The sequence below is a fragment of the Molossus molossus genome, unplaced genomic scaffold (genome assembly GCF_014108415.1).
Source record: "Molossus molossus isolate mMolMol1 unplaced genomic scaffold, mMolMol1.p scaffold_m16_p_23, whole genome shotgun sequence".
In the NCBI taxonomy this organism is placed as follows: Eukaryota; Metazoa; Chordata; class Mammalia; order Chiroptera; family Molossidae; genus Molossus; species Molossus molossus.
In genome coordinates, this window is record NW_023425359.1 from 2,085,578 (window position 1) to 2,100,860 (window position 15,283).

Sequence of the window (15,283 nt, forward strand, 5' to 3'; positions counted from 1 at the left end):
TTTTCCTAAAACAAACTTGGCAACCAGATATCCCAGAAGAACCTGTGTTTGATTCTGAGCACCTTAAAAGAATGAAAATTATGAGACTCTGTGGTTAAAAGCGAGCCTGCACTAAAAGGAATTATTAAGGCCCATTCAGTTGAATCATTTCCCCTTGCTTTACATCCCTCCTAAAAGAAATGTGCTTATAAATTTTATACTGAGTAGCTCATCCATTATCAAAATGGATCTCTGGATTTTTATAGAATACAGATGATGATGATGATGATACAGCTAACACCGACAATGACTGAGTACTACACATCAGGCACTCCTGTAAGCACTCTACTATAGTAGTTGGTTTAATCGTCATAACAATCTTGAAAGAACAACTATATCCCTATTCGTCACATGTTGGAAACTGATGAAGCACAGTGAGGTTAGCTAATTGCTCAGGGTCACAGAGCTACTAAGCATCAGAGGCAGGATTCAGACCCAGGCAATCTCTCTGTATTCTGTATACAATTTCTATTCTCCAAAGCAAACACTGCCTCCTCCCTTCAACAAACCAGCTCTTCTTTCCTCACTCCTATTTCAGTTAATGACTTCTACCCAATCACTCAGGAGAGAAACCAGAATAGTACTTCATCAGGGGCCTACTCAGTTTTTCCTCTTGACAGCTTGCTGGTTCACCTCTGCATCCGCTACTCGCTAACTCTGTGACTTTGGGGACTTGACTTTCTTACTCTAAACCTCAATAAATCTATAAAACCAAGTTATAAAGAACACTTAAAATTGTTGTAAATAATAAAATTAAATGAGCTAACTCATATACAATGCACAGCACACTGAGAAGAACAATCATTATCAGTCATTATGATCACCACCTAGAATGTGGTCCTTCCCCTCTAACCTCACGCCTAAGCATGCATCTCCCAGGCCTCTATCTCCTCTTTCACTCACAATACTAACAAACTCTTCCTTGGTCACTCTGCTTGGCCTATTTTTCATCCAATTCAAAATCTACAGCAGCTAAAATGTCACTCACATTCCTTAAAATCATAAATGACACCCCATTTCCTAGGAAATAAGATCCCAACTCCTTGTTATCATGCTATGCAATCCCCGCACCATCTAACCTTTCTAATCTCTCAATACATCTCATAACCCACCATACCGCCCAATCATCCCTCCTAAGGGTTTGAACACATTTTTAGAAGCATTAAAGACACCTTACAAGTATAGACAGCACTGGGTTCCTCTTATTCCTTTCTAATTCTTACAGACACAATGAAAATTAGCTTCCCTTTTGAAGAAAAAAATTTAGTTGAGGCAATCAATTATAGACAAATGTGTTTACTGTTATAAAACATTTCACATCAAAAAAGATAATAGTGAGATCATATTGAGATCCAACTGCTTAATTTATTGCTCTCTGGACATCCATGAAAATGGACAGATAGTAGAACTGAAGGGCATAGGAACTGGGAGTAACAGGGAACAGAAATAAGAAAGAAATATTTGCCCTGGCCGGTTTGGCTCAGCGGTTGGAGCGTCGGCCTGCGGACCAGAGAGTCCTGGGTTCGGTTCCCGCTAAGGGCACTTACCAAAAAAAAGAAAGAAATATTTATTAAACACTTTCTGAGCACATGCATTTCAAATTCAACCTACACTTAGTATTTTTTCTATCACATTGGGTATCATTACAACTTAGTTTCTATCACTATGGCCTAATGTAGACATGTGTAAAGAAAAAGGTTAAAGTAATAAACAAATTGCATATAGAAACCAAACACTATCATTTTCTCTGGGTAAAAGGCATCTTTTGGCTGAGATTGCTCTCTAAAATGCATTCACATGTTTAAGTGATTGCTGTTATAATAGAAAGAATACTAGCCCTGGCCGGTTTGGCTCAGCGGTTAGAGCGTCAGCTCACGGACAGGGGAGTCCTGGGTTCAATTCCCACTAAGGGCACATACCTCGGTTGCGGTTTGTCCATGGCCCTGGTTGGGGTTGTATGGGTGGCAACCAGTCGATGTGTCTCTCTCATATCGATGTCTCTCTCTCTCTCCCTTCGGCTCTATCTAAAGATAAGTGCAAAAATATCCTCGGGTGAGGATAAAAAAAAAAGAATAAAAGTCAGAGACTTGGTTTTCTGTTTTGCCTCAACCTCTAGCATCTTAGGCAAAGTGCTTGCTTAACCTTTCTGATCTCCATTCTTTTTACACATATATAAAAAAAACAAAAAAGGCCTGGCCGGTTTGGCTCAATGGTTAGAGAGTCGGCCTCTGGTCCAGAGAGACCTGGTTTCGGTTCCCGCTAAGGGCACGTACCTCAATTGCAGTCTGTCCCCGGCCCTGGATGGGTCAGGTGGGAGGCAGCCACTCCATGTGTCCCTTTCACATAGATGTTTCTCTCTCTCTCCCTCCCACTCTATCTGAACAAAAAATGGAAAAATTTCGAGTGAGGATAAAAAAACAAAAAAAACAAAAAACTAGATGAACTCTCAATATCTTTTAGGCTGTGAACTGTCATGATAGTACAACATCCAGAAAATAGTAATATAGTACAAGTAAGCGTCAAGATTAACTTCAGATTAAAATGAGACATTCTAAATATTTTCTTAAATTGTGCATAATCAGGTTTTATTGAACTACCTTACTAAAATTTGTTTAATGACAGAAAATAAATATATTTTAGTAGCGTGGAATGTGTGACTTTAGTTATATTCTCCAAAATATTTAAATAAGGTTAATGGAGAAAAAACTTCAAGAACAGATATCAGCATTACTGTCTTTGGAAGCATCATTAGGGGGAAATCCAGAAAATGATAAAGGATTTTCTAACTTTGATAAACTTCAAGTCATAACACATTAAAAGTCCAATAAAATTTAGACAAACAAATATGGAAAAGCAGTATACGAGCGACCTGAAGGACACAAGCAGCTGTCCTACACGTCACACCAGTAAAATCCCCTTTCACCATTGGCCAGGTTACAATGAATTGTGCACTTCAATGGATGAATATCCAGAAGCAATAAAAATGAATGCATTTTATGAACTGATAAACATGTTTTGTTGTCCTTTCAAATAAGCCACATTATAATAAAAGAGAAAAACATTCTTACCATTGTTTAATTTCACACTCATCCAAACTCAGTATAATAATTATGCTGGTGAAATAATAAGTATGCAATTATGACTATTATTCTCCATCTAAGAAACTAAGACAAGTGAATTACAGAACTAATCAGAATTTCATTGTAGCAAATCACATTTTGATCTGAGCAATTTTAAAAAGGAAAGAGAACAAATTCCTGTACCATTATTGTTCTTTGAAAGTTCATAACACTAAAATAAGCATATAGACTTAATTTCACTTATGATAAATAAATATAAATTATTAAACAGTGAATTCAGCCAAGAGTCAAATACTACCACAACAGGAAAGTTAAATAAACTTAACCAGAAAATATTTCCAACGTACAAAGACACAATTTACTTTGAAAAAGAAAGATGTACAAGAACAAATCCCTAGAAAAGAGCAAGCCCATTCCAACAACAATGTTGGGGGTGGAACATACATGGTTAAACCATTCCACAATACAGACTTAAAAGAGAAAAATTAGAACCTAGAGTTAGTCCACAACCTAGATGTCACTTACAAGTATTTCACCCAAATTAGGAATTCTATCTCTTCAATAAACACTTCCTATCCATTCGAGCTTCTGACAAATTGTAATTATGAAGTTATCTTACTTGATTTAAGAAGCATATTCTTCTCACTTTCTGAATAGACATTACCAGGACACACTGGTTGGACTTCCAGCTCCTCTCATTTTGTTTTTTTGGTTTTTGGTACATGTTCCTAGCGGGACTCTCTGGTCCGCAGGCCAACGCTCCAACCACTGAGCCAAAGCGGCCAGGGCTCCTCTCATTTTTTAAACCCTCATCAACACTGACTTCTCCACTGCCTAAATTAAAAAAAAAAAAAAGATTATATATATATAATATATAATATATATGTGTATGTATATCCTGTTGACACCTCCTCTTTCAAGATGACTCAGGTACTCTACACTGGAAGTAGTCTTCTCACCTCACAGCTCTGTGCAGTCTGCCTTCTGCCCACACTAATCCACTGAAACTACTCCGCCAAGATCAACAATAACCTTCTAACTGCCAAATCCCATCCAACAGACACGTGGACACGTTCTGGTCCTTATCTTATTTGACCTCTCTGAAGAGCATGAAGCATATGAGAGTATTAATCATTTATTAAATCACTCTGGACTTGGAAGATGCCAAATCTCTTGGTTTTCCTCCCTCCACCCTGGCCATTCCTCCTCAATCTCCTTGGCTGGATTCTTCTTCACCATCTCTTTCAAACTGGTGAGCCCCTGGATTCTCCCTTTCTCCTCACTTCCCTTTCTTTGTGTTTTCCTTTGAACATCTCATCCACTTCTAAGGTTTCAAGTTCCACCTATATAGGTCAATGCCTTCTAGCTCTTCATCCAGAGATTAACCCAGAATGTCCTTCAAATCTCCAGACCCATACAGAACAAGATATACCCAGGACATTTCAGGGCAGTAACATGGCACTAGAGAAAATAATCTGAGGCTGGTGAACTCCATTCATGCCCCTCTAATTTAGGGCTCAATTCATTCATTCTCAACATCACCTTTCCAAGGTGATAGCTCCTACGGTTACCTATCACTGAGATGACTAAATATCTCAATTTGCCCAGGACCGTCCTGGTTTATGACTAATGTCCCAGAGTAACTATTAATAACATTATTTTCATTTTCAAAATAACACCTGTTTGGTCAGTAAATTGTATAATCACTCTACCAGTCCTTTCTGATTTTTCCTGCATAATTAGATGAACCCCCCTCCCTCCCTGGATTTCTCACTCCCTACTTTTAAGAATCCTAGTTCTGTTGCTAAGAAACTTCCCTATATCCTCTACCTTCACACAGGAAGATCCTTTCATCTCTTCCTATTAAGAAATCACTAAACCCACATCCCAGGCCAGGAAAACAAGTCTATTATCCTGGTTTCCCAGACTGACTTATACATCATTATTTTCCTATTTTATCCACTTTTAAGACTATGTTATAGCTACATTTATAGTTGTCACCTAACTGATCTTTGAGTCATTCATCTCCATTTACTGAGACTTTGTCATACAACTCCCATCTTTCTCTCCACACAGGATCTGTTATTCTGGGGGCTTCTTTCTTACCCATAAGAACAATTAATCCCAACACACTGGCATTCAGAGCTCTTGGACTTCCTCTTCTTCAATAACCCTTACTTTGCAAAAGGCTAGCCTTTTGGGGCATACGGGTTTGGGGCTAGACTCAGGTACTTCCTAGTTGTGCCTTGGGGAAACTTGCTTAACCTCAATGAGACCCAGTTTCCTCATTTGTTAAGATGGAGATCCTAATATGTGCCTCCAGGATAGTTTTGAAAAATAAGTATGATAACCAATGCAAAGCATTTAGTATAGTGACTAGTATGCAGTATTCAATGAACAGTAGCTTTTATTAATATTACTGTTGTAATTAGCACTATTAATATTGGTTACCCACCACCATCATTGGTCATTCTTTGGCCCCTACATCACCTGCAGTAGTTCCATCTCCAGGATCTTAGATTTAGGACTGTCACATCACAAGTTCCTACTGTCCCAGATCTAGTACTCCTTTACTTCCACCGATCCTACAGCTTACTCATTGAGACTCTTCACCTTCTTCATTCTCCACATTTATCAGCCCATCTTGGCTCAACTTTATTCCTTAACCAAGCAGGATACCTAAGGTTCAGCCCGTCAGTTAGCAACTTCGCAACCACCCTCAACTCCTTAATTTCACACTACTCCCTACCCAAGTTCTCCAGCATACCTTCCCTCCAATATTAAAACAGCTATTTCCACCAAACTGACGTGAACTGATGAATTTCACATCTCCAAATCTACTCCCCTACCTGTATTTTCTAAATTAGGATCAATTAACAGCATCACCACTCACCCACTCAGACAATGGCGAATCCTCTTCTTTACCCCATACCTAAGTAAGTCTTTCCTAAAATCTCCCACATCTGTCCCAGAGCTCCTACTGCATAAGGATGCTGTAAGAGTTAAAGAAAATAATAAATGGGAGCACACTCTGTAAGATGTGAGGCACCATACAAAGATTATTTAATATTATTATATCTTTGGCAAAGTGAGCATGAGGCTAAACTTAATATGACTTGTTCTTAAAAACATAATTCTGGGTCTTAGTAATCAGTACTTTCTTTTCTAATCACAAATCACAAAGAATCTATTTGGCAATTTGTTCTACAATTTTTTTAAGAATCAGTCAATGTCAAGATATTCAATGTACAGTTTCTGGGCTTCATCTCCCCTAACCACATTTTTAAATGTAAAATATGCAATTCTTCGGGTTTATGCCAAAATTCTTCTATTTTCTTTACTTTTTAAAGATGAGTGGCAGCAGTTGGACAAACATTTCCAAGTACATGTAGTACTCTATCTTATTATTCATCTATTTCTTGTACTCACTGAAAGTGGCTAGAAGCTCTCCATTTTGAGTTTCAATTTCAAAGAATAATATTTGAATGAAACAATGACTAGCCTTTTGGGAAACTATTTAATTCCTTTCTTGTTTAATTAAGAGGATCAAGCACTAAGCATTACTCTTTCATATTATTAGATAAGATTTTCCTTTTTTTTTTCTTCGCAGCAGTTAGACCTGGAAAACATTCAAAATTTCTAAATGTATCAGGTCTCCTCAATTACTGTTAACCAAAGCCAAGAGAATTAAGCGGCACAAGGACAAACACTGGTGAGAACCAACAGCAAAAGTAGTACCAAAGAAAATACAGTGTTCCCATTGACTCTAAGATCAGTTTATAATTAGTTATTAATGTGACAGATTTTTATATACTTTCAGGATATTTGGGTTGAAAATCCATTTAAAAATATTAGCTTAACCTTGGCCAGGTAGCTCAGTTGGTTAGAGTCGTACTAATACACCAAACTTGCAGATTCGATCCCAGGTCATGGCACATACAAGAATCAACCAATGATGCATAAATAAGTGGAACATCATATCGATATTTCTCTGTCTCTCAAATCAATTAAAAAATATATTAGCTTATTACCTGGATTCGTTTTAATTTTTTTAAAAACTGTTCATATTGACTGGCGGGGGTGGGGTGGGGTGGGGGGGGTGGGACGGGACATCAATCCAGAGATCAAACCCACAACCCAGGTTTGCGCCCTGACCAGGAATAGAATCAGTGACCTTTAGGTGCATGGAAGTCACTCAACCAATGGCCAGGGCATTAATGGAATCTTTTTTTTGTTTTAATCCTCACCCCACAATATTCTTCTATTTATCTTTTTTTTTTAAATCCTCACCCAGGACATTTTTGCATTTACCTTCAGAAAGAACGGGATGGAGGAAGAGAGACAAAGAAACATCAATGTGACAGAAACACATTGAGTGGCTACCACCCACACGACCCCAACTGGGGCCGGGGACAAAATGCAGCTGAGGTTCGTGCCCTTAGTGGGACTCTCTGGTCCGCAGGCCGTAGCTCTAACTGCTGAGCCAAACCAGCCAAGGCAGTTTTTCTATTTATCTTCAGTTGGAGTGGGAGGGAGGGAAGGAGAGAGAGGGAGAGAAAGGAAGAAAGTGAGAAACACGAACATCCACGTGAGAGGGACACATCGACGTGAGAGGGACACATCGACTAGTTGCCTCCCACATGACCCTGACCAGGACCAGGACCGGGGGACTAAACGCAACCGAGGTACGTGGCCTTGGCCAGAATCGAACCCACGACTCATTGGTCCGTGGGCCGACACTCTACCGCTGAGCCAAACCAGCCAGGGCTGAATTCTAAATGTATAAGGCAGATCTTAAATTCTGAGTCTGATACATTTTGATATGAGTTTTATGGGTCAAATACTATTGCTCCAAATACTACATTTGATTTAAAAAAATGTCCATTTAACATGAGATGGCCCATTTAGTTAAAGCCATCTTTTTTTTTTTTTTTTTTTATATCTTTACCCAAGGACATTTTTCCATTTTTTGTTAAGATACAGTGGGAGGAAGAGAGAAGAAGAGAGAGAGAGAAACATCGATATGAAAGGGACACATCGAAGGGCTGCCACCCGCATGACCAACCAGGTCCAGGGACAAACTGCAACCGAGGTAGGTACCCTTAGCAGGAACTGAACCCGGGTCTCCCTGGACCGCAGGCCGATGCTCTAACCACTGAGCCAAACTGGCCAGGGCAGTTAAAGCCATCTTTAATGAAACAGAAGAATTAGGATAATCCCTGTATATTACTGATTTATTAGTAAAGTATTAAAACAGGCCATTTCCATTAGAATCTCACAAATGTCTAAGTGAAGTCATGTTTGATAACAAGATTTCTGAGGCTTAAAAAAATTTCTTGAACTTAAGTCAGGCATCTAAACATAATTCAGGAAAAAAATTAATCAGATGAAGTTATTCAAGTTAAATACAGCAACAAACTAGAAATTCTACACTACATGGCTTTCTCTACAACTGAACCTAACAAACAGATGCACTGAGTGCAAGCAAATAAAAACAAAACTACATTTGGTGAAATGAATGACTAGATTGTTACAAAAGAGCCAAAAAGAAAATGAGCATGAAAAAAAGTTGGCAGTTCATAAGTAAAATTATTAAGCCCCTGCTGTAGTCAAGGTAACGTAAAAAGTGTCTTCAATATAAAGTCAGGAGAGTCTAAAAAGTGTCTTCAATATAAAGTCAGGAGAGTCTAAAAAGTGTCTTCAATATAAAGTCAGGAGAGTCTAATTTTATTGTCTTCTAACCAACTCCTAACCTTCTCCCCACCAAACTAAACTGCTCTTCTCATAAACCTGACTTCGGGCATGTGTACTCTATCCTTCTACTTGCTCAGGATAAAATTTGGTATTCTTGAAGTTTCCTGTTGACTCTACGACCCTCAGAGTCAGAAATCAATCCAGAAATCAACCCAGAAATCAATCACTCCACCAACAGCATTCTGGTCCATGATGCATCATCTCTGGCCCAGATTATGGCAAGAATCCCAGAACCGATGTCCCTGCTTCTGCTCCTGCCTCACCCTTCCCTGCAACAAAGTCTATTCTCCATCCAACTATCAGAGTGACCCTTTCAAAGAGCAAGTCTGTTATATCCCTTCTCCATTCAAAGTGATGAGTCTCACTCAGAGTGGAACCCCAAGTCCTTACAAAGGCCTATAGGCCTTACACAATCTGATTTCCCATTCCCACTTAATCCCCGAATTCATTTCTACTACTCTTACATTGCTCACTCCACCAAGCCAAACCAGCCTCTCTGCTTTCCTCAAACATGCCCATACACTACTGCCTGGCAGCTTCTGCAAGTACCTTTCCCTCTGAACACTCTCTTCCCCTAGAGAGGTGAATGAGTTACCCTCTCACTTCCTTTCAGTCTTGTGCTTAATGTCATCTTTTCCAGGAAGTCTTCCCTGGCTACCTCTAATTAAAATTGCAACCCTCTCCTTATTCCTTATCCTCCCTCTTCCTTGCTTATTCTCTTCAATCCTTAACACCATTTGACACAGCACACATTTTATTTGTTTATTATCTGACATTCCCCCAGTAAAATGGAAGCTCCACGAAAGAGGGTTTTTAAAAATCTGTTTAGAAGAATGTGTGGCACACAGTAGGTGCTCAGTAAATTTTTTTTAAAAATCCTCACCCGAGGACATGTTTTCCATTTTTTGTTCAGATAGAGTGGGAGGGAGAGAGAGGAAAAGAGAGAGAGAAACATCGATGTGAAAGGGACACATAGAGTGGTTGCCACCCGCACGACCCAACCAGGGCCAGGGACAAACCGCAACCGAGGTACATGCCCTTAGTGGGAACCGAACCCGAGTCTCTCTGGACCTCAGGCTGACGCTCTAACTGCTGAACCAAACCGGCCAGGGCGATATTTACTAAATTCATATATAATTTTATAGTTTACAAATTGCTTTCATGTTAAATAAGTTATATAGTAACATTTTCTAATGCTCTCTTTTGTCCATATTCTCCAACCTTTGCAGTAGCAACATGGATGACAGCAAGATGCTGGCTACAAGCAAAGCTCTTTAAAACAGATACCCCGTGTTAATTAACTACATCTATAAGACGAACGCTCAGAGTCAGCATCTTTATTAGCATAAGGGTTCTGGGTGTGGAAGTTTAGAGTAAGTAACAGAGCAGAATAACCCAGTTCAGTTTGTCCTACCAATCTGTTCATTGAACCCTAGGGAAAATGCGAGTTTAATTCAACATTCAATGAAACATTGGTCCGAATTCAACACTAACGTATTCAACTCCCTCAAAATTTTCTCTCTGCTTAAAACAAACCTCGTAACCACCAAGAGCTGCCCCTGGGTGTGTGTCATGTGCAGAGCACACAGGGCATGTTTTGCCGCGTCTAAGCCGGTAAGAATCAGGCTGGGAGCGCTCCCCGCAGCGCGTGAGTTTGTGCCCTGCACTGCTGAGCAGCCCGCGGGCCTCCGCTCTGGGGCCGCGGCTTCCTGGGGTCGCCCCCACAGTTTAATCCCACAGGTGGCGAAGAGAAAGCGGTTTAACCCCAGCCGCGGCTGCAGGGATGCCCGGGTCCGGCGGCAGACGTCTCAGAGGACCCGCTGCAGGGCCCCTCGCCCGGGCAGAGTGTCAAAGGCCGAGCGGACCGGGCGCACGGGGGGATGACAGGTGGGCGACAGCCGCGGGGCCGGAGCGCCGGGCCGGCCGGGGCAGGGGTGCCGGGCACCGGATGGATCATCAGTCCAGTCCAGACAGCAGCGTGCTCGACCTCCGACCCCGCGCCGGGAAATAAAGTTAGTGTTGGTGGCCGCGCGGCTGTGGCCAAGCTCCAGCTGCAGCTCCAGGCTGCCAAAGGCCGCGGGGAGGCGTCCCGAGCCCCAAGCAGGAGAGGAAGCCCCCGCCGGGGCATCGGGCCGCGACCCCGGCCCGGCTGACAACCACCACCCCAACCGCCTTCCCTCCAGGCCGTGGGCAGGCTCCCGGACCCAGCCCTCCGCCGGCTTTGTCGGCTCCCGGTACCACTTTACCTCCTGTCTGGCCGCCGCCGCCGCCGCCGCCACCGCCGCCGCCGCCACCGCCGCCGCCGCGCGCTCCACCTCACAAGGCGAATCCCGAGTCCCCGCAGCCACTGCCACGAGCTCCCACCCCCGCCCCCTGAGGTAACCCAGGAAACCGGGAACACCGCCCCTCCCCCTCACCAGGGCCGGACCTGTCCGCCTGCGCGTGCGCGCTGGCTCCGCCCGCGCCCCGCCCCTCGCTGGTTGGGCAACTCCACCGTCGCAGGCGTAACGCGTGGAGGCGTTGAACCAATGGGGAAGGAAAAAGCACAGGCCGAGGCGCGGGGCGGGAGCCGGGGTGGGGCCGGGGGCCGGGGCGGGGCCGGGGGCCGGGGCGGGGCCGGGGGCCGGGGCGGGGCCGGGGGCCGGGGCGGGGCCGGGGGCCGGGGCGGCTGGCCCCTCGCCCTCCCTCTCCAAGGACTCTGCTAGAATGTTTGCGTCAGAGCCGGGGAAGGCGACACAGACTAAGTGGGTCCAGAGAATGGAGGGGCGAGGGTGGAAGAAATGTGGGAAGGGGTCAGGAGAGGGAGGAAGGGTCACTTGTAGGGGTTCCTGTGAGCTTTTAAGAAACGTGAAGAGGTGTACAAGCCACTGTGAAATTAGTTCAGCGCAAGGATGCATTTTTCGACTTAGCCTTCTTCCAACACGTTAGTGTGCAGCGCGCTGTCAACGTTCTGTGCCCGGAATAGCGGCGCCTGGGGAGCTGGGAGCCCGGTTCCACACAAGCATGTTTTGGCTGCATCACTGACACTGACTGCGGGGTCCAGCTCGCGCTGGCAATTTGATGTTTTTAGAGGACACCCCTCCTCACCACCCAGCCGCTGTGACAAGCCTTGTGAGGTGTGTGAGGTCCTGGGACAGAGCCATAACTCTGCGGTCTGAGGGTCAGGGGTTCGAGTTCTACCTAGCTATACAAACTATAAGTGCCTGGTCTACAGATTGACAGGAATTGCTTTAGAATCAATAACTCCAGTAATTTTGAGATCCTCTCCCCGTCCTTAAAAGCCCTTAGGAAGGAGGACCCAGCGTGCCAGCCTCTCCCCTCCGACTCCCTCCCCAGCCCAGGCATGTTACTTTACGCTCCTCTCCTAAGCTCCAAGGGTCCCCTTTTTTGCCTCTGTAACTAGTTTCCTGAGCCCATTCCTTCTACAGCTCACTTCTTCTACCTCTGTGACTTTCTAAATAAACTCTCTTGTTAAAAAAGAAAGAAATAGAAATAATTTGGGATATTATATCCTAAGACCATAACAAATGCAACTTTTAATATCTCCAATTCCTATCTGAATGATGAGCAAAGTGATAATTGCCCAGTGATGTGGTTTGAAGGCACTCTCTGGAAAAATCCCACACTTTGACATCTCCCACTGAACTCTGAAATTCAGCCATTAGAAGTTCATACCTTTGGGCACAAATTGGCCACTTCCTCTGGCAATCTTTAAAAATATCCTCAGGTGAGGATTTAAAAAACAAAAAACAAATATTCAGTCCTGGCTGGTGTGGCTCAGATGGTTGAAGTGTTGCCCCATGCACCAAAAGGTTGACTGGTTCCTGGTCAGGGCACATACATTAGTGGCAGGTTTGACCCCTGGATGAGGCACGTACAGGAGGCGGCCAATCGATGTTTCTCACATACATCAATGTTTCTCTCTCTCTTTCTCTTTCTCAAGTGAATAAATAAAATTTTTAAATGCAAATTCTCCAGGGATGGGCAACATCCTGAAGGGGAGAAAAATATGCCACCCCAAGATGTACCACTTTGGCATGTGGATTCTTTTGAGCTAAAGGCAATCAAGACCCAGCCGATTTAGAGAAAACATTGACCTCCTCTTTACCTGCCTAAAATTATTTTATTTAAAAAAATTTTTCTTTCATCTTAACCAGTTTGGCTCAGCAGTTAGAGCATCAGCCCGTGGGCCAAAGAGTCTCAGGTTCAATTCTGGCCAAGGGCACTTACCTCGGTTGCAGTTCGTTCCTGGCCCCAGTTGGGGTAGTGCAGGTGGCAGCAAATCAATGTGTCTCTCCCACATCGATGTTTCTCTCTCTTTCTCCCTCCATCCTTCCCACTTTATGTGAAGAAAAATGTAAAAATATCCTCAGGTGAGGATAAAAAAAAATGTTTCTTTCTTTATTGATTTTAGAGAGAGAGGAAGGGAGAGGGAGAGAGACAGAAACATCGATAAGAGAGAACATGGACTGGCCACCTCCTGACAGGGAATCAAACCGGCGACCATCTCCATGCTTAACCACTGAGCGACACTGGCCAGGCAATACCTAAAAGAATTTAGATAGGGAACCTGTGCCAGTAAGAGAGCTATTACCACTGATAAGATTTTTATCTGAAAGATATCTGATTACCAAATATCTGCTCTTATCTTCCTATCAATTGCCCTCCTCCCCTTTTGAAGCCCCAGGCCCCATTCCTTAGCTTGCCTGACTGCTTTGGGGATCATATTTTCATAAGATTCCAATACATACTAAATCAAATTTGTTTTTTCTCCTGTTAATCTGTCTTATGTCAATTTATTTATTTATTTAATTTTATTTTTTATCCTCACCCGAGGACATTTTTCCATTTTCCATTTTTTGTTCAGATAGAGTGGGAAGGAGATAGAGGAAGAGAGTGAGAGAGAAACATCGACGTGAAAGGGACACATCGAATGGCTGCCTCCCGCACGACCCAACCAGGGCTGGGGACAAACTGCAACTGAGGTATGTGCCCTAGCAGGAACCGAACCCAGGTCTCTCTGGACCAGAGGCTGGCACTCTAACTGCTGAGCCAAACCGGCCAGGGCTGTCTTATGTCAATTTAAATAGTAGACCAGCCAAAGGGAAGAAAAGAAAAAATTTCCACCCCTGCAATACAAAATCATTAACAAGTTAGTAAAAGATGTCTCAGGAAAATTGTCAGTTTAACAAATATAGTTGACTCTTGAACAAGTTGGGGTTAGGAGCCCCAACCCCCCACATAATCAAAACTCCTTATATAACTTTTGACTCCCCCAAAACTTAACTAAAGCAACCCTTGGTATCTGTAGGGAATTGGTTCCAGGACTGCTCTCCATAGATGTAAAAATTCACATATGCTCAAGTCCCTAATATAAAATGGTGTAGAACAATGCACACAGTGGGCTCTCAGCATCCTCGGATTCCCAGTTGTGGAGGGAAAATACTGTTTTCCATCTGCCATTTGTTGAATTTGCGGATGCAAAACCTGGGATGGGAAAGCCAACTGTATATTTATTGAAAAATTTGCGTGTATAAGTGGATCCACGCAGTTCAAACCTGTTGTTTAAGGGTCAGCTGTGTATCATGAGCACCTACTATGTGCTAGGTACTCAAAGAGGAAGGGAAGTTAAACTTTACCTATTTTACAGTTTTACCTAGAACGAAACCTGCTCTTACACATCAACTTTCGCCCACTAATTTCAAAATGACTCATTTTTTTTTAATAGACTAAAGAAGTCATAGAAATAAGTTTCTGGCTCTTGAATGGAAGATAATAGATGATCATGATTTCATTAAAGCCAAAGAAAATGAAACAGACTTTATGACAATGATACACAATTGGGCCTCAAAATATTATGTATTTGTAAAAGACACAAAGTAATGTCATTGGTGACTCTTCTTTTCTCTGATTATCTGAGTTATAAAGTATTTTAACCAAGCTACCATGGTATTGACTTTGTTTAAGAATAGCTTATAGCCCTGGCTGGTTTTGCTCAGTGGTTAGAGCATAGGCCCGCGGACCAGAGAGCCCCAGGTTCAGTTCCCACTAAGGGCACGTACCTCGGTTGCAGTTTGTCCCCAGCCCTGGTTGGGGTTGTGTGGGTGGCAACCAGTTGATGTGTCTCTCTCACATGGATGTTTCTCTCTCTCTCTCTTCCTCCCTCTCTCTCCCTCCCACTCTATCTGAAGATACAAAAATGTCCTCGGGTAAAAATATTTCAAAAGAACATTAAAAAAGTGTAATCATGTACATACAATAGAAGAAAGAATAGACTTCTGGTCAGGATGGTGGCGTAGGTAAATGCGGTATCGTGTCCTCCCACAACCACATCAAAGTTACAGCTAAACTACAGAACAACCATCATTCAGAACTGCCTGAAATCGAGCTGAATGGAAGTCCTATAACCA

The 15,283-nt window shown here is 42.9% G+C and overlaps 1 long non-coding RNA gene across 1 annotated transcript; it reads right to left on the reverse strand.

Annotated features, from left to right (window-relative positions):
* Positions 1-3,153: 3,153 nt before the first annotated feature.
* LOC118640511 lies at positions 3,154-6,138 on the reverse strand. Its single transcript, XR_004961403.1, has 3 exons — positions 6,013-6,138; positions 3,739-3,953; positions 3,154-3,203 (listed from the first exon to the last, which is right to left on the reverse strand). It is a non-coding gene; the product is annotated as an uncharacterized LOC118640511 (long non-coding RNA).
* Between the last annotated feature and the right edge of the window lie 9,145 nt (positions 6,139-15,283).